The sequence below is a fragment of the Ruditapes philippinarum genome, unplaced genomic scaffold, assembly GCF_026571515.1.
Source record: "Ruditapes philippinarum isolate M1 unplaced genomic scaffold, ASM2657151v2 ctg1719_1_1_1_1, whole genome shotgun sequence".
Classification (NCBI taxonomy): Eukaryota; Metazoa; Mollusca; class Bivalvia; order Venerida; family Veneridae; genus Ruditapes; species Ruditapes philippinarum.
Window position 1 is genome coordinate 101218 of NW_026864177.1, and position 21910 is coordinate 123127.

Below are 21910 nucleotides of genomic sequence, written 5' to 3' on the forward strand. Positions count from 1 at the left end.
TAGGGCCATGGAATTATGTTTCAAAGGTCCCCGGTTCGAGTCTCGATCAGGTTGCAATTTTTTCTCAACCTGTGACATTTGGTGCAGTCAAGAATTTAATTCACATTGCTCTGTTACATGAGAAAAACTTCAAGAGCTGAGGAGTACAATCATGTATATCATGTTTCAGAACTGTTCCCAGTTGCACTGAGAAAATGTGAAAGCAGCAGGATATTTCAGTTGGTAGAGGGTCCAGGGTCAGACTGCATTTTTCTCACCCTATGACATGTACAGATGATGTAGCACGCAGTTCTCCACTGGTAACAATTAACAGATATTGTAAGACATGGGCACCTTTTTTGGGTGAATTTTCCTAATTTCTAGACATTTAATTATTATGTCAAAATCATCATTTTTTTTTACTGTGTCGATACAGTATCCATAATTGAAAGACAGAAATTTTGAGAAAATTATCAATGATACATCATTATTGTTTCTATCAATGAAATAAAATGTTGAGATAAAAATTATACAAATTATCATGATAATACTGGGCTGAGTTGACACCTGCTTAGTTGATGCAAAGCTTATTTAACAATATAAAGCTTTCAACAAATAGAAAATAAGATAGAAAGTGGCTAGCCGTACGGCTAGACAAAAGTTCTTGCCGTATGTGGGTCATGTATGACTAGCACACTGTATTGTCTAGCCGTACGGCTAGCCTAGCCACTTCCAAACTTCACACCCTTTGTACATATAATTAAAATTTGACATCAAATTATGGTATATAGAATTTAATGAAAAGCATGTTTCTTACTAGTCAAAAGTGAAAAGAACAATGAAAAACATACCATGACACAGTGTGTACTTCGTCAAACAGAATACAGATATTTTCCTCTACGAATATCACCATTTTCGCTGGAATCCTTACCTATGTAAGTGGCAGAAATCTGTCTAATTCCCAAACTTGTGTCTCCATCAGCAAAATACCAAAACAATTGGGTTTTCTTTAACACCAAGTTCACTATATAAATATGTTAACCCTTGAAAACACAGAGACTTTCCCGATCCTGTCTTTGCACACACAAAAGTGTCATTGTTCTGCTCAATGATAGATTGTACCACTGCCTTTTGAAACGGTTTAATGGATCAATAATTGAAACGTTTTGTAAGCTTATCGAAAGTTGAATTGTTAACAGTCGCCATTTTGTTTACAAAATTTTGAGGAATTACCTGTCTATTTATAATTTTGTACACACGTCATCTGTTTCAACCCATGAAAATGCGTATAAAGATTTTCGGGTGATTTGGATTTTGGAAAACTTTCATTGGTCGTTCAAAGTTCACTGTAAAGGTCAATATCATGAATCGACGCATTTTAAAGCAGCGGTCTGAAGTAACGTGAGTGTATTCAGTGAGCTGCGAAGGGAGCGTATGGACAAACATCAAGCTGAAGGATACTTTTGCTTTGATCGGTAAAGATCTTTTCATTCGTGCATCAGCAATCTTAAAGTATTCAAAAATAAAAACATTTAGATTTAAAAGTAATTGGTGATATACTTCAAAGAAGATCAGTGCAATTATTCTTTCGCTTTACCGACTGCTTAATTATTGTTGGATGCTTATCTTTAAGAAAAAGAACTTTATTGTCTTCTCCTGTTAATGGGTTGATCTAATGAAAGCAGAAGAATCTTTGATTCAAGATTTATAAAGTAAAATCTTTCAGAAACAATCATTCTTTATTTGTTGTGAATGAAAATGAAAATCCCGTGTGCATCGTTTTATGTTTTTTTTATTGTTTTTGTTTAATTTTAATATTGGTCTATGTCATATAATTAATATGTAATCATTTGTACAATCATAATGAACGTGCAATTAAACAAACTTGTTTACAAACTTCGTAAGATCTTGGGTCATTGTAATTTTTCTGTTGTCTTTACTAAAATCATTAAACGTATTATTAAAAGGGGTTATGACCCTACTATTTTAAGACATACCGTATGCTTAGTGTTTAACCCATTTACAGTTGGACGCGACGCTTTTCTCTTTTGATTACATCTGACGGACCAAGTGGGAGACTCTATGATGGACAGTTTTTAAAGCCCTTTGGGACTGAATTGCCTTAATGTTCGTCTTCTGTCTTGCTTCGTCGGGCCCTTGTGGGTGATTTTTTTGTTGCTCTGTCTTCCTATGGGACATTGGTACTCTTGTTATGGATATTGGGTTTACTTTCATATATTTCTACATGATCATTTTGGTGTTTTACTTATTTAACCTTTTGTAACCATAACAACTGTTACAATTTCACTTGGCGGGGATTGATTAAATTACACTGTCTCGTTTATAGGTACATAGACTAAGAGTGAGGTTTGGTGCACCATTAACCGGTTTTTTCTCCCAAGCAGTAATTATGCTGCTGACCGTTCCAAGGCGTCGCCCCTCTGTGTTCCTCAGATGTATGTCTATGTTGTTTTATACTGTTTTGGTGACACTTTTGTGTCTCTTGTTGTTTTCTCGTCTACGGTAAGTATCTTCCCCTTTGCCCCAGGTTTTTATTTATTTTATTTATTCCCCACCCCCCTTCCCCGGGTCTCATTTCCCTTCCCCTGTGCCTTTTGGCTTTATGGGCCTAATGTTCAATCGTTTGTTTTCTTTTGGTTCCTTTTCAGTTACTAATAATTTATTCTTATGTAGTGGTTTGCCTGCCCGTGCTCTGCCTTGTGCCCTTTCCTGTTTTTGTTTGGGGTCCTCCTGGGCTCCTTGCCACTAACCCTTGATACTGGGTCGGGTGGGGGCCGCGTTCATTGAACGCTGCCTTTCCTTGTTGATCTTGTTTATCATATTTTACCTAAACAAGAGAGCTGGCAATGTAACGAGCGACACTTCATTGAACATACAATTGATGCATAGAATGTTAGACAATTGTGAAGTATTAATTGTGCACTTTTAAATGCAATATCTTTTACTCTGCTTCGATTCATGGTCATTAAATATGATGTCAGTTTCTTATTTGTATGAAAAGTAAGGACTACGAGTAAAGTTTCAATAACGATTTAAAATGTTATCTTGTTTTCTACTGTAGTCTAGAAGAATTGTCTATCTAAGAGTCATCATTTAAAAGGATAGTTATTAAAAAGCAATTACCCGAATAGAATAAAGCATGCAACTTCAAACTGATGAGTTTCGAATTGTTTTGCAAAAACGGCGCATTTTGCTTCAATATTAACATATTGACATTTTTTATCGTATTAAGTATAGCTTAATAATATTGTTTTAGGCAGATCATTTGTCACAGATAAACTTCGCCTCGCTCGAGAATTGAAATTACAAACCCGACGCTTCCTTTTGTGTTAACGAAGCATGACCGACTTAATGAGCAGAGAAAAATAAATAAATAAAAAAAAGCTGATACCATATAAGAGACAAAGTTTTCTATATTGGAAACTGACATTTTAAACAAACGCTTGAAACAATTATCAAATTTAACAATACAAGAAACTATTGTTTGAAACTTATAAATGATTCTGATGAAAATGAAAATTTACAATATATATACGAAACAACATTAATATGTTTTCCATTCCTTGATTTAAAGGGTGTTATAAAGGACTTTTAAATGTTGTTGATAAAACAAAGAGACAAAAAATCATGACACATCTATCGATTAAATTACTGTTAGATCGCTATATAATCAACATGTTTTATGCATCATTTAAAAAAAAAATGTTTACATAATGAACTGTTCAATCATTAGTCGAAACATATATTATATATAGTCCGATTTAACAAAATATTTTTTGGATATGGAAATAAATGTCACGATTGTCACAGATAAGAGATTTTGTATCAGTCTCAATGGAGATTTATTTTCAGCATTGTATCTCCAGAAGTAATAGGAGATAAGAAAATGATTGATGAGTTGCCTTCTATTTCTAAAGCACTATTAAATATCTTTCAATTACCACAAATATACCAGTGGAATAGATGGATGGTTTCTAAATCTTCATATTCAGACAATTGTAACCAGTTTAGAGTTTTATATGATCTTACGTATCGAAGATAAATGAAACCTTTTTTTTACCCACAAAAGTTTGCCGTAAAAGAAACAAAACAAACAAATTGTTGCATAAAATTTTACCATTTATAAAAAGATTGAAAGCCAGATCATTACTTTCAATCCTCTCTGATACTAATTTAAAAACTTACTAGGTATCATCAACCCGAATCGTGAAGAATGTTTAGATATTTGTCTAGTACTCAAATAAAGGCATGTTTAGAAACTGGAACACTTTTTTAAACTCTACACATGTTTTCAATAAACATAAGCCAAACTATTCTAGATATTTTGTATTTAACAAACAGTAATAAAGCAACAACAGAATATCTAACAATATAACTGACTCCTTTGAAACCTTATATCGCCGTTAATATTACACATTTTCCAAAACATAACGTTTCATAATAGTTTTATAATAGATAATGTATGAAACAAACTAAAAAGCTTTTAAATCATTACACGACTTAAAACAGAAAAAGAACAGCAATTGATATAATTGCGCACATTGTAATTATATAAGCGATGTTACCATTGCAGTCTTGTAATTGCTTGCATCAAATACTTAACTGTCAAATTGTTAATAGGCTTCATGCAAATTGATTTTACGTTCAGCCTTATTTAAAATATTACAGAGTATTTACTGTTCATCGTCTTTGATTACGAGTGATTTCTCATTTTTAAAAGTAATTACAACTGACAATCATAAGAGAATTTTAACGTGTAGGCAATGATTACTTGTTGGTAAAAAAGTACAAGTAAAAATACAAGTTTAATATGAAACATAAAGTCGTTAAACTAAAACGGTGTTTATCTCCTGAACATTAATATGTAATGAATTAAGTACTGGAATTTCAATCTGTTGTTTTTCTTTGATATTGATGATTTATTTGCCAACAATGCCGGTTTAAATTGTTCAGTCTTCATAAGATCTTCATATAGCGAAAAATATTTTCATTTATCTACTACAACATTTTAAACCCCGTAAATTATTTTAAAGATCTAATGTTAATCTCTTGCAAACTACATATTAAATAATTCAGGCAGTTTCCGCAACTAACACTGATCTCAAAATGATTGATGCTGACGTAATGACGTAAGTCAGTTCACAACACCAAAATCCTTCTTATTGTAAGCCTAATCTTCCTTAATAATAATTGTAATACAGGTACATATTTTCAATTAAATATTTTCAAAAAGTCAGATGAAATTACGGGAAAGTATTTGATTTGCACTTGCTTTGCGTTAATCATCAATTCTATTTCAGATGATTTCTCTTCAACTGCAAATATGCACATATATGATGAACTCTAAAGATTGACAGATTATGGTTCCTTTTGTCGTCATTCCAGAAATCAATTTACTACAAATTTCCATGAAAGTCAATTTGATATTTGAGATATTTTCTAAAGAGAAACAACAGCATACATATCATTTACGATATAATTGTTAAAATAAGATTTTGCAGCTTTTTGTTTTGGGTGCCTAATTTGACTACGGTTTTGGATTCACTGTATCTATGAATCGAAATAGAATATTTGTTTGTGTTTATTTTCAAATATTTATTATTTTCTAATTGAAGAAACTTAATAATATTGCTGACTTCACTGATAATTCACTATGTTTGCTGATAAAATGAATTTTAATGTATTGACGCTTAAGAGTAAACAAATTGTTTTCAATAATTTTAAAATCAAGATTACAAATTATAACATTACATACTATTTTTCCTTTGAATGTAATTTATTCACGTCAGAATTTATTTATATTGTTCAATAAAAGCACAAAGGCAATAACAAACATATTGGTCTTAAAAATAATGCATAAATTGCATAAGAACATCCTTGCCAAAATGCGGAAAAACGAAAATGAATTCATTAAAAAATCGACATTTTGAAGAGATCCATTCCTTTCTTCCGTCAAGCAGAACGCAGGTACTACGTCATCAAAATGACGGTTTTATGACAATATTTCAACCCGGATTTTTTTCAATCACCCATTGTGTCTTAAGACGTTTTTGAAAAGGTTAATTTAATGTTTTAATTGTTATGTTTTCTATCCTTAATAGGGCTAGAGAACGTTTTAAAACTTTAAAAGTATAAAAAAAAAATATTCGAGCAAATTTGGAAATTTAAGATTTTGTTCTTATAGCAATTTGTTGCGTAAGTGTGTACAGTAAAGAAAGAAGGGTAATGCATCATGCGCTTTAACATGAAAAACATTGAAAAAAGGAGAGAAAAAAATTTAAATGAAATTTCGGTGGATATATTCCCTAAGGAAGCGCCAAGTGCCATAAGTGTAAGTACTTTGTCTAATATCCAAGCAATTTATATTGAGAATTTTCTTTAAAACAAGTAGTAGCACGGGTATTATATTACAATATAAATCCGTGGTAGTAGTAATCGTTAGTATTTCCTTTGGTGCATATTATTCGAAATGATGATAACTCTGTCGTGCTTAATTGACCAATTTATGATTATCTCTCCAATTACATCATTCTTGGGAATTCTGAGAACAGGTACATTTTCGATTCTGAAAGTTTGTTAAAAAATCAATTGAATCAATTTGAAACCGACCCACCCTCTCCTTTTTTCATATGTTATCTTTGCTGCCGTTTTTTCGTTTTTATTTTCAGGTTTTTGTTATCTACCTGTACGCACTCGTGGAATATCAACGTCATGGCTTTTGGACAACTTGTGCTAATCCCGCTTCAAATTAGACATGACGATAACAATCAACCTTGTCGTCAAATTGGATCTATTTTATAACAATTGACACTGGTACAATTTATTATTTTTGAAATGTTAAACGTGGAGATATTGTTTCTAGTATGCACCATACTAGAAGGTGTGAGGATTGATCTACTGTATTACTGTAGGGACCTGGTGATAACAATACAGTGATTTCCAAATTAAGATAAATAAGATTTTATCAGTCTTTGGCAAATTATGTTTAAATATTAAATGTATAGATATTTAGACCTTGCAGACAAATGACCAACCATATATACTTCACTTCACTAATGAGTTGTCTAAATGTTGTCCTTAAATTTAAAAGAATTTCTATATTTCTATAAAAAAACAACAAAAAAGAAAAAAAAAAAGAAAAAAAAGCGACACTCAAATGATCAAATGTGCATTTTAAAACTAATAATCATTTAGCAATAAGGCTTCTACACCAAGAAGACAAGAAGAATACTTCCTGTCTGGGCTCTGCCTTGCACCCTGTCCTTTTTTTTGTTTAGGGTCCTCCTGGGCTCCTTGCCGCTGGTTCTTGTTGCTAGGTCGTGTTTTAATTGATAATAGGCTTAACTTTAAACGTTAAGTAGTAAAATTGAAAATACAAATATATGACGTCACTGTAACGTCATACAAAGACTGAAATATTTGTAAAATTCTGTCCTATTTATATATTTTTATTGATAAAACAAATACTTTCATATAATTTATACAGAGGAATTACAGCATATGTCATTTGTGAAATTTGTATGGAAGGCGGCCAAATCTGGAAACAAAGTGATCCCTCGGAAGCATTTATCACAACAAAATTACAACAGAATTGCAGATTCGGTTTGATTGAGTCTGTAAATGAGGGATAATGAAAATGTACACCATCCCTCACGCCCCATAGCACCGGCTAGGAATTCCTTACGATTATAGAAACAAATTCTTATTTCGTTCATCTGATGTAAAATGAACAAACAGAAAACGTGGCCATAAAGTCTTTCAGTAAGAACTCTGGATTACCGAAGGGCAATAATGAAAAATGCAATGAAAGAAATATTTCTGAACTATGACTGCACTATGTCGAATTAAAAACATTATAGACTTACCTTCTGCATATATTTCTGGACTATGACTGTGCTAGGACTTACAAGCTGCATATGCGGTCAACCATCATACTTGTAATGTAGATTTTAGAACAGGCCAGTTAATTTCTAAGCATTTTCAGAGACCAGTTTTGAGTAAATGACATACAAAATTCGCGTTTTGTGAAATATTAACATTTATAAAACAATTGGATACAACAGTGATAGACGAGGACACAGATTTACTGGTTACTTGTATTTTGTGTTGTCATGCTAGTCGAGATTCCCACGATATATTTTTCAGATTAGATATAAAACAAAGTGTACCTCATTCCACTTGTATGGAATCAGCAAATCGGCCAGTTTCCGTTTATTCCAAAATGATTCCAATTTTTGAGACTTTGCAGGTAAAACAAAGATTCTTCGCGATAATAAGTTGTGACAAGTGGAGAAAATAATATTGTTTTTGTTTTATGAAGGCGTTGTGTATGATGGACTTGATGTGTTGAGGTTTAGAAAATGTTCTAATAAGGTTTTAAATACTTTCAACCACGTTCAAGTACATACCTTGCCTCTAACTTCTGCTGCTGCAATGTATCACAGTTTATGAGTGTACATACAAACACAAGTTTGGAAACAAAACGTCATTGCAGTGGGGATGGAAACTTAACAATGGAAGTCTTGAACCAATCAAAACTAATCTATAACCAGCACCTCAAACATTGCGGAAGAATATAAGGAGCAACTGCAAACGAGATTGCGATCAAAAGCGGTGTATATGTCGTAAACACGGATTAGAATGCTCTTTAGGATGCAGAGCATGTCATGGTGACAGTTGTTCAAATTCGCCATATATTGACGATAACGATATTGAATAAGAGCAAGAGTACGTATGTCCCTGCTAGTGCTCGTTCAAATCAATAACCACATAGTTATTATGCATACATTTTAGTACAGACCCAATCTTGTTTCGTAATATGCAAACATTGTATTTGTTTTATTCAGTGAAAATGCGCATTTAAGTCAAGCATCCGCAGTACACGTATTCTTGGGTATTTAAGAAATATATAATTGATATATATTGATATTATAAATAGTTATATGCCACTATTTGCTTTGAAAGACATGTTAAGGCTGCAGAATAAATTTGCATGCATAATTCTGTTTGATGTTCCTCGTTTGAAATGACCATTTATTATACATTTTATGTTTAACATTACATTATAGTTCTATTGCTATTGATAAAAGAATAAGTTGCAACATATGTTTATATTATGAGTTAAATTTGTTAAGTTAGTATTTGCATTAATTTGGTTCATAGACTGTGCATTCAGGAAAATCGTACTTTGATCGACATGAATTTACCAAAGTGGCCTCATCATAGGATTAATGTTTTAGTATTTTAGTCTTACATTGTTCGTTAAATACAGTTAAGACAACTTAAACTCTATATTTAGGAATTTGACTTCAATTGTGGAAGGTGCAAATAAACTATGATAATGAATAATAATGTTGTGACTTAAAGTTAATATATAATTTAAGGACCATTATATGAATGATAAAATGACTGAAATTTAAGTTGATCCCTCAGTGTTTTAACGTGAAAAGGATAAGATTATTTGTGTTCCTTTATTCAAAAATCTTTCGAAGAACCACCAATACTATATTATATATGTACATTATGTATGATAAGATTATATTATTTACGATTATGTTTAAGTTGTAAAACTAAGAAAATAAATAAAAAATAATAATTTAAAACGAGAGACCTTTTTTGTCCAATTTTCAGAATTTTCCCTTTTGAACAGCATTTGCATTTTGTTAATTGAATGATTTCCTTCCTTTGTGCTAGCTACACCAGTAACAAAATAATGATAAAAAAGGTTTGGTACAAGGTCATGCACAGACTCCATCAAACCGAGTCATGTAATTTTGTTGTGTATGCTTCCGAGGATTTGATTAAAATTTCCAGAAAACGTGAAGTTGTTATACATGTATTTGTGATTGAAATGTTCATGATGAAACAGTCCATTGCAACGCTAAATTTGTCAACTGGGAAACGCCACTACAAATCCATTACAAACACATATTTATCAACTTTACGTGTCTTGGAATTTTTAATCAAATCTTTATGGTATAGCATTCTTCGAATTCCTTTATTTGGTGAGTTTTCAAAATATATATAAAAAAATGACAACCCTTTACCTCTGTTGACACCTGATTTTAGGGTATGGACTAGCTTGAAAGTAGCGATGGAGCGATTTACCGTATATCTCCGAAAGAGGTAGCTCTATCAGTGTTAAAAATCTAAGTTATAAAAGGGGCATAACTTTAAAAAAATAATTTTAGCATTTTCTACCATTTTGAAATGGCGTCTTTTCTATAACAACTAGAACTATCACTAAATTTGATTTATACCCCCTCAAGACTGCTTCAAAAATGAAGAAGTTACAAGTAACAGAATTGCCTTGTTAAAGAATTGAAATAGATTATGGTTGTGTGCAATTAAAGATAGTTGTGGTTTGTGTATGTTGCATTTCCTTACAATATGGTTGACCATTGATGACGTTTATTTGAATTACTCTGTAATAAATCCAGAAAGAGTTACGCTTCTAGAGCACTGCACTTCCTCCCACTGCGCTTGACCATTGTATGAAGTTGCATTGAATTCTAAACATTAGTTTTAAGTTATGCACCGGACAAGGAAAAGGAACAAAGGGCAATAACTCTACAAATACTGAAGATGGAGTTATTGTACACTGCACTTCCTCTCATTTCGCTTGACCCTTGTATGAAGTTGTATTGAATTCCAACTACTAGTTTTCAAGTTATACTCTGGACAAAAAGGTAACAAAGGGCAATAACTGTAATGAGTCAAAATAGAGTTATGCTTCTTCTGCACTGCACTTTATCTCACAGCCCTTGACCATTGTATGAAGTTTCATTGAATTCTAAACATTAATTTTCAGGTTATGCACTGGACATTAAAAATTAACAATGGGCAAAAACTCTTAAATAAGTCAATAAAGAGTTATGGTTCTGTGCACTGCGCTTCCTCTCAATATACTTGAGCATTGTATGAAATTGTATTGAATTCCAAATAGTACTTTTCAAGTTATGCTCTGGACAAGAAAAAATGCAATGGAAAAGTAACAAAGGGCAGTAACTCAATAATTACTCTTGACAGAGTTATGGTTCTTGTGTACTGCACTTCCTCTTATTGTGCTTGACCATTATATGAAGTTGTTTTGAATTCCAACCATTTTTTTAAAGTTATGCCCGGGACAAGGAAAAGTAACAAAGGGCAATAACTCTATAATGAGTCATGATAGAGTTATTGTTCTTGTGCACTGCACTTCTTCTCAATGTGTTTGACCATTGTATGAAGTTATATTGAATTCCAACCATTAGTCTTCAAGTTATGGTCAGGACAAAAGAAAGCAATGAAAAAGTAACAAAGGGCAAGAACTCTGAAATTACTTCAAACAGAGTTATGACTCTTGTGCACTGCACTTCCCCTTATTGTGCTTGACCATTGTATGAAGTTGTTTTGAATTCCAACCAGTAGTTTTCAAGTTATGCTCCGGACAAGACAAAATTAACAAAGGGCAATAACTCGTGAATTAGTGAAGATAGAGTTATGGTTCTTGTGCACTGCATTTCCTCTCAATGTGTTTGACCATTGTATGAAGTTGTATTGAATTCTAACCATTAGTCTTCAAGTTATGCTCCGGACGAGGAAAATGCAACGGACGTCTGGACCGACCGACCGACATACCGACCGACCACCGGGTGACACCTATATACCCCCCCCCAAACTTCGTTTTTGGGGGTATAATAAACCTGTACACCAAGTTTGAAATGCACTTTTATTTCTTATGAAAAATGGATCTTAACGAAAAGAATAACTATCGCCGTTGCCGAAGCCTGCCGACGAGAGGATCATGAAATAACTCCGTTTTTTATCGCAAAGTGGAGCTAAAATTGAAAGAGAAGGGTTTAGATATTAAAAAAAGAAAAGACACCTTAGAGAACTTATGTAAATAGAGTTTGTCTGTACTTTGTCACATTGTCTAGTTATTTTACTACAGCAATTACACATTCACAAATAGGATCAACATTTCATTTTACCAGATAAACGTAAAATGAAATAACAATCTATTTTTTCCTTGACATTTAATAAAGTTATTGTCTAGACAAGACATTCTTCTTTTGAATACTTTAATTGGAAATCAGCTAAGCATCTCAAATATCTGGAATTGGTTACAATCTTCGCTTACGTTTTTGAAAATGTAGACATCATGAAATTGGTTATAGTTTGATCTTTACCATTGAACATCAAGTCAATAAATCAAGAGTGTATCTAAAAAGGTGAAGCCAAGACATACAGAAAAAGGCAATTTCATTTATTAAAAAAAAAATAATAACAACAACAACAAAAAACAAAAACGTTTGTTTGTTTCTTTGGCATTAACGGTGACATTGGCACATAACTGGTCACACTGTGCCGAACACTGTAAGAAGAAGTATTGGTGAAAGAGAGTTAATTAAATCTTAGAATAAAAGAAATAAGCAATAAATAAGCAACCAATCCGTATTTTGGATTTCACTGAGGCCAAAAAAAAAAAATCACTACAAAAGTTAATGTTTTTTTTTGTATGTAACAATTCTTGTATATAAGGGGTGTAATTTCAATTTTCATGCACATTCAGAAACATCATTTATTTGATTGTCTTTCTTTTTAAATATTGACTACACGAATTTATGGTTTCGTGTATTTCACACTTGATGGATTAAAACTCTGTTAAAGAGACAGACAATAATAACGATTTGATCTTCGAAATTCGAAACAATTCATTAGGAAAATTGCTATGCATGCAACTTAGACAATAATTATACCCTTAAGCACACCTGGAAAAATGTTAAAAGATCATATCTTACTGACTCAGAACCTAGAAAATAAGTCACAATAATCAATATACAGCAAGTATTTGAAAAAGTGTGTGTACCTTTTGTGAGCGATAAAAGATCACGACAGATTGAATCTGAAATATTTAGAGTTCGATATGGATAAAAGAACGGTTCGTGTTCTTTTAGCAAGGATTTAACAGAACACAAGAAAAAATAAACTCGCTATTGTAAAAAATGTATTATTCCCACCAAATATCAGTATTACAAGTAGTCCATACAATCGCAATACACTAATCAAAGAACACCTAAACTGACTGACTTCAAAATTCAAAATTGTACCAGTTCATGTTAAATGTTGAATTCTGCTTAAGCCGGTGCTAGGGGGCGTGGACGGTAGTTTGCACTTGACAGTACTGTCCATGAGTAGGCTCAATTTAATCGAGCCTGCAACATTTTCAATTTTGCCGTGTTGGGCCTTTTTTTAGGGATTCTTATTTTCTCTATTTGAAACACACTCAACACTCGTCAAAACACGCTTATATATATCTTAAACTAGTCCTCTGAGTCCAGCTAAACCTTAACATCCAGTTTTTCTATAAAGTCCTAAAAATTCAATGATTCCAATCAGAATCCGTCACACTGTATCTGTTATCAAAACGAATATATTATTATTACCAGTATCATCATGTTTGCTTTAATCACATTCAAAAGCGAAAGTTCCGAGTTTCATATGAAAAATTCTTAACCATAAAACGGATCAAAATGTAAATAATATCGAATTAAATGAGGAATAATTTGCCAAACATTTCTGTGACAGTGTCACAATAATTATCAGCATAATCACTGTCATTTAAAAATAGTTAATCTTTCATTTCTAGTTGCATAATGCTCTTTTATTGCTGTCAAGTTGAGGAGAATTAGCTATATTTTTTAAATAGACAGGCTATTATAAAAATAAAATAAAAATTGACGATAGAATAAAAGAACTGTTCAAAATATAGAGCCTCAGCTGAAAGTAACCAATGAATTATGAAGAAAAGTCATAGAAACTGAATAAGGTAAATAAGTAATAATATATACATTTATGTAGAGGAGGTTACAGTTATGATGAAGTGATTTTCTAACTTTTACCTGTCCATTCACTATTTACACCATGGTTATAATAATGCCATTGCAATGCAATGCAATATAAAATGCATTCTGATAAAATTATTATCTATAATATCTAGGATAATAACATTTTCAATATCAGTTAATAGGTTAAGTTAATCTACACACACTCTTTTATTTGTGTTTCATTTCTGATGACATTAAATACATGTTAAGTACATTTGAAAAACAAAGTCCAATTATTTTATCTTAACATAAATAAATTATAACAGATATGCATTTTACTGCAATGCATTACTAAAGTATTGCCCCTTGGGTTTTAACAGGAACAATTTTAATCTGAAAGTTGTCCGCGTGTTAAAATATTCTAACAATCGGTAAAAATCAAATCATTGCCGCTAGTTTACAAACTGTCCATTTTAAAATGGCATCATGTCCATTAAAGTGTTAATGTTCAATGAACAGATGACAATTTTAATAGCTCGATATTTCCCCATAACAGTGTTCATTTTTATACATTTTCGAAAAATAATATATAATCCACATGCCCATACGGAAATATCTCTAAATTATATTTTTTTCAGAATGTACCAGTTACATTCAGTTCGTAAAAAGAGCGTGGTAGTCTTTATTATTTAGGTTGTTTTATATTGTTTCATAAATTTTTTTATGTTATCAATGTTTGGTGAGTCTCTATTATAATAGTACTGATAAAATATATTATTTATTCAACTTGACAGTAAAAAAGAGAGCATAATATCGCGTTAATAAATATATTGCATACTGGCAAATTTGTATCATATATTATGTCTGTCGTCATACATATTAGCTGTTTAATTTTGCATAATTCACGAATTACAAAGCATATTTAGAATGAATGCAGACAACTCGCCTTACCAATGAAAATAATGCATTCTATTATCTTGAAATAGTGTATTCTCTGTGAAACTTATTTGACTGTAATTTTACATTTTATGTAAACTTAACCGTATTTTCCTGTTAAGAGAATTCCTCTAGGGTTTTTTTTATGAATATTTCTGTGAGAAATCAACGTTTTTCGTTGAAACTTATTTGTAGCACGATTGTACGGAAAAGCCTACTATTTAAATAATGCATTTCGACAATTACTTTTTAAGTTCTTTAAGAGTGTTGCTTGAGTAATTAGTTGTTTGGGTTTGGGGCTACTTTGAAGTACACCAGCTATTAAGTATATATGCTCTATTATGTTTAAAGAAGTAGGCCAAATCATTGAACTCTGTATACGCTTGTAACTACACTCCTTGAGCGCTAATCTTAAATTACCATCCACTTTGCACTTCCCTTCCATTTGTAATTTAAACTTTTCCCAAGGAGTTGATGTATAGTGCACTTTCTATCATTCAGTATATAGCAGACGAAATGTCTTTCAGTGCATAAAGGAATATTTTGTTCTGAGCGAAAATTATCTTTTCTTACATGCTATGTTCCAGCCTAGTAAATACAGATCAGAACAACCACGTTTTCATTTGTCTATACGTTTTAGTATATGTAATTTCAATTTAAAGTAAATATTGATGAGTTGAGAGATATTTTCTCATGGAAGATTAAGTCAATACTTACTATTGAGTCTATTGAGTCCAAGAAAAATAATGTTGATATTCATGAAAAAGATAATAATATTATTATTATTAATAATAATAATAATAATAAAAAAATAAAAGCAGTATTTGACAAACAATATTTTTGAAAGTTAACAAAGATAAACCAACAATTTATTTCATAGCATATAACAATTGTCGTAACTTTTCCAAAAGAAATTAAACAAAATAAATAAATAAAAAAAATAAATAAAAATGCGAAGGTCGGCATTCAATTAACTCATTCCCCATCACATGTAAACCATGGCCCAAGTGAATTTCCAATATCCAACATCCTAAATATTTAAGAGCAGAATTATACAAAAAAAAAAACAAAAAAACAAAAAAAAAAACCCAAAAACAATAAAAAAAAACACACACACACAAACAAAAACTGGCTATCATTCTTATAATTTTATAATATTGTAGTAAACTCATTTCTTTTGTTTTGTCAGAAATACAAATAGAAAATTGATACGAGATTTCAAATTCATTTGTCCAGATTTGCTCAATTCAAGTTACTGTCTGGGGCAAAGTTTTTAAGAGTTTTCTCAATTATCGCCAGCCTTTCTAATAATAAATCAAATAATAAAGACAAATGCGGTCTTTGTTCGGATTTGAAAAACGAATGAGATGTAAAACCCCATGAAGAGAACTTCCATACGTGCATTGAATCAATTTCCATTATTTCATTTAAATGTAATTACAATAAAGACTTAAGACATTTCCTTTGCTGGTTTGTAGGTTTTAGGAGCTTAGATTTAAAAATAACTAAAAAAACAAAAACAAAAGAAACAACAAAAATATGAACTGACGCAAGAACTTGACTTTTTAGGTAGGAACCTAATTTGTGCTCGCGAAAAATTGCTATTACGTCAAACACATTCACGTATAATTTTCAAATCCATTCAGGTATAACAGAATTATTGAATTGACAGAGACATAGGAGCACTTTCATAAAAAAAATCTTATTATGATGTTTGATCTACAAATGTGACATTCCTCTGTAGGAAAGTCAAACATATCAATACATAATATGAGCCGCGTCACGACAAAACCAACATAGTAAGTTTGCGACCAGTATGGATCAAGACCCGCCTGCGCATCCGCGCAGTCTGATCAGGATCCATGCTGTTCGCTATCAGTTTCTCTTCTTGTCATAGGGTTTGTAAGCGAACAGCATGGATCCAGATCAGACTGCGCGGAAGCGCAGGCTGGTCTGGATTCATGCTGGTCACAAACCCACTATGTTGGTGTTGTCGTGACGCGGCTCATATTTTAAAAATAGATCCGTCAATGACAGAATTGTTGATCGGACACAAAACAATGTACTTTTATAAACATACAAATCATGACATTTGGACAACAAGTATGACAGTAACATTTGAGGTTTTTACGTTTTGCAACTCGTCATGTCCAAAACATTTATCCATTACAAAAATGTTAACTAGCTAGGAGTAAGTCTTAGGTTACGATCTCTAGAAAATTAACAAAACACGATTTTATTGTACAATGATCACAATTTTTTTCTATAAGAAGTTCTATTTTCCATTCTTCAAATGTCATCCTCATTACATTTCTAGGGTCGTTTAGTGTTACATTATTACTAAGGTCGTTTGGTGTTTCATTATTTTTGGGTCGTTTGGTGTTATATTAAGTAGAAATGACGTGGAAGGGTCTGATAACAGGTAGAGCAGAAAATTCCAATATCGAAAAAGTCTGCGGAAATAACACTTTCTGATCATTCCGGATGAACTTTGTTTCAGAAGTGTCTAATTATCTACACTACACAGACTTTACGTTGTTATGAAATTATTTTGGAGATTTCACACAATATGTTCGATGTTTTCAAATTGATTAGTTTCCTGTTTTGTTAAAATAAATCCTAGATCAGATTACGGTGTCTGAAACAAAATATTATTTCGTAGATCATGATCGCTCTTCATGAATAAAACTCAAAATTGAAGCGACTCAACTATTTCGGTGTAAAAATATGATACAAGAAATCGGCATAAGACAGAGTTTGACATCGAACGTTTTAAAAGAGAAAGCCTGTCAATGTTTCTCTGTTACTATTGAGTTATTTGTTTCTTTATTCAAATATTATAATGTGTACATGTATATAATTAAAGATGTATATGCTAGTATGGTTTTCATGCCAATTTCAGTTAGTTCTCTTTTTGATCCAATCTGGGCAGCCGGTCCCCTTAACCAGTGTTCCGGATAACACACCAGAAATTACAAATTTCTTCGTAAGTGCCAAACAACTTTTTATAATATTATTTTAACCAGGAACGAGAGACAAATGTCTACTCTACTAGTCTCAATGTTTGAAAACAACGGACAAAATAGAGCATATCATAGCATATTGTCCGTGTTGTGTTAAACGGCGGACATAACTACCAATGAAAGACAATCTTGACAAATTAAATACTTTAAAAACAGACATTAAATATTTTTTTCTGTCGGCACCCAGATTGAATGGTACTACGGCTGTAAAATTGAGACACTTGAATAATCAGTGTGCAGGCACAAGTTAAACGTGAAACACTTGACACTATTAAAACAGATTGTTCTTCTTTTATTTGATTAATTGTATGTGCTGGTCCTGAGACATAACAATCGATTATTATTGACGGGTGGAAAATGGTCCCATGTGAATTAGGTCGGTTGATATAAAAAATTATTTCCAAACAAAATTTGCAAAAGAAGTAAAATCACTCTTCTTGTAGTATTTAGGCAGTTTTGTTAACAACTTTAACACTTTCAATAGAGGTAACTTAAAGTTTGTAAGAAGGTAATACTGTCAAAGAACCAATGCTTCCATTTTGATTTGTTTTGTTAAAGCTTTTAATTGATTATGTTTTAAAGCAGAGGAACAGCGAATGTTTTGCTTAATATATGTTGCCAAAAGCAACATAGGATTACAATATACTTTTGGAATATTTTTGTTTGTTCACTAAACTTGTTTGTATTGTTCTTTTTGAACCAAAACAAAAATAAATAAAGTATACTATACCTAAGGCCTAAAAGAATCAGTATCATCTTCAGCAAATATTTCATACAAAAAAAAACAACAACAACAAAAAAAAACAACAACAAAAAAAAAAAAAAAAAGAAAAACAAAAATATTTAAACTTAAAGAAATATAGAACAGTGCAAGTTCATTGTTATATTGATTAACTAATTTAAATATTTTTTCTCATATAATTCGTTTAGTTTCTTCACATGAGAGTGTGTATTAGCTTAATTAGCTAACATAACACTCTCTGTCGATGGACATAAATATCGCAAACATTTAGAAGTCGTCTGCAATTGCGTTAATTGCAAATGATGTAGTGTTTTCGGATTACAAATAACGTCGCTTAATACATGGCGAGGAAACCATGTTTCAGTAGGGATTATATTTATTTTATCGGCTTTTTGTTAAACTACAAACTTTACTTTTTATAATAAAAAGTAAAACAAACACCTCATCTTACAGTTTATTAGAACTTAAAAAAATTCATTAAGTTAAATTCAGAAGAATAAAACAAATTAGAACTGACAAGCATATATAAAAGGTTGTGATTTTTCAGGCATACTTTGGTTTAGAAAAAACTGATATCACCGATGATTACACTCAATATTACATGTCAAATAAAATCTTTAAAAGCATTTAAATATGATATACGATATAGTAGAATTTGGTATGAAATAAAAAAACACATTTACTTGTATAATCATTATAATATTTGAACAATTGATGTATCTGACTGACATAAAACTGATAAATACACTGTATTTGTAAATATTCATAACAGAGATTATTTTCATTTTCTAGTTGAAGGTTATTTGGTATCTCTTTCTGTCTCTTATTCGATCTTTCTTTTAAAAATACTTTAAACATTAAATATCAAACACATGATTCCACCTGGTCTGATAGGACGGGCCGATTGCTTAGTGGTTAAAGCGTCTGTAGTTTGTGTTTTGGAGTCCTATTTTGACTACTGCCCTTTTTACTTGTTAAAGAAACAAGTGCTTATCAGTTCCAGGGAGCGGGATCGGATGCCATTAACATAAATTGCAGGTACAGTCGAGCTTAAAATGAGTTTATGTTTAATCTGAATTTCACCTGATATATGGATTTTTATTTGTCGGAAACATAATGTTCAATAAAGTATTTTATTGATCATAAATGCAAACTTCCGTGCTCTGCCAGACGCCTTGTCATGTTTTTGTTAAGGGTCCTTCTAAGCTCTCTGTCACTAGTTCTTGATGCTGGGTCGTGTGGGGGTTGCGTTCATAGAATGCCGACATACCTTGTTGATCTTGTTTATCATATTTTAAATACAAGTATAATGTACTGATTGTGTTCGTATATTTGAACTCGAAACAACATTTGAATACTCCACACGATGACAATAAATAAATGTCATTGCTGGTACAAAGAAGTACACATGTATATTATGCCATGAGCAATACATGTTAAAAAGGTTACCATAATAAAGTTAAACAACAACAAAAATCGTTCTAGTAACCTCGGAAGCATTAATCACAACAAAATTACATAACAAATTGCAGGTTTGAATGAGTCTGTACATGAGGGATAATAAATAAGTGCAACATCCCTCACGCCCGCTAGCACCGGCTTGAGTGGTACTCAATTCGCAACCCTTAATAATGCTGGCATCAATGAAGGACCAGACAAATATAACAACGCTGAAGTGAAGTAGGGAGCAACTTTTTACAGCTGCTACACAGTACTTGACACCTGTCGAGCGTTACTCAATTTCCAACAGGTCGGAGCAAGCAGTGCTTCATCAGTTTTTAAAGTATATCTTATTCATAATTTTGAAATTCGGATAAAATCGTTTAAACAAACTTTATCTTATCAATAAATGCTTTGATTTAAAACTACCATTATCTCTTCAAAACCATCACAATCAAGTTTATCTTCTTCGTAATCACAATTCAGTTACACATTCTCATTTTTTAAAGAAGAAAATTTTATAGAGCTTGCAATGAATATTTTACTATCAAGCATTTCTTCTTAAATGCTATGATCTTGAAAAGAATGTTGCTTTTTTTCAAAAGCTATTTGTCTTTTTTGTCTTGTAATGAATTAAAAAATATAATTGCTTCATTAGAAAAATTCATAAGAAAAAAAGGAAATTGTTATTTTGCTTTTCAAAACGCTATTTAAATAGCCATTTGCGGGCATATTTTACTTTTATCAGTTGCCACAAGCCTAATTTAAATAAAATCAAATAAACGATCAAATGCTGCCTTTATTCAAACCTGAAAATCGACTGACATTCAAAATACCCCTAAAACAGAATTAAGCTACGAGCATTGAATAGATTTGTGTCGTTCATCGTTAATCAGATATTTTGGAAGACTGTTTATATATATATATATATGTTGTTATGTGCTTGATAAAACTATTTTATTAGGTCGTAAGTGCTTTACTATTCCTAGATAAACATATATTTCACAGAGCAAGAAGTGGTATATTTCAACCAGTCACAAATCAGTACATTAATTTAATTGCATTTTTAAATAAAATGAAACAAATATTGAGTTTTCAAAAGACGAAACTAAATAACGGAGAAGGTTCATTTGCTATTTTAAAACTTGAATTTAACAAAGTTTTACCATATTTTGTTTATTAAGACTAAGTAGTAAGAGACATTGGATGTTTTGAAAGACAGCCATACTTGTTTCACATTGCGACATTCATCTGCAGTGAAATGTTACATCTTATAAAAGTATTATCAAGTATTTTTTATTTTCATCTTAATTTTGAACAATAATGAATTTATTATGTATTTTTATGATTTCAATGTATATATTGTTTATGATAATGCATTTGTTTGTCATCTGAGTTGAAGGTAAATAAAAGTACAATTGTTCTGAAACAGTACTATTATATAACATTTAAATGTGTACAGTATACAATTAAACCTCGAATAACGTCTCCAAAAAGTGCAAATCTAGCCTTTTCTTGCACTTCAAAACAATTTATTCATTTAATTACAGAGTACTCTTTAAATCTATCTGTTCAAATTGAACTTCACAGAGTTTCCTCTTGTTTTAACATTAATTATGGGAGAGAGAAAAAGTTATCCGGTACACCAACTGATGTCTTTGACGTTTTGTTTATTAGAGGGTTTTAAGTACAAGAGTTTCTTTTCTAAGAAAATTGGTATAACCGTTATAGGAATTATTTTGGCTGCATTTACATGATTTTTATTCGGATATTTTTGATCTACAAGGCAATTAATTCAACTTAAAGGAAATTATTTTCGCGAGACAATATATTCTTTTTACCACAAACAGACAGACGTTACAGTGGTAATTTCACAGTTTTATTTGCAAACATATCTCAATAATCATCTTAATAATATTTGTAATAACGATTAATTGAAAGAAAAAAACACATCATGGTTT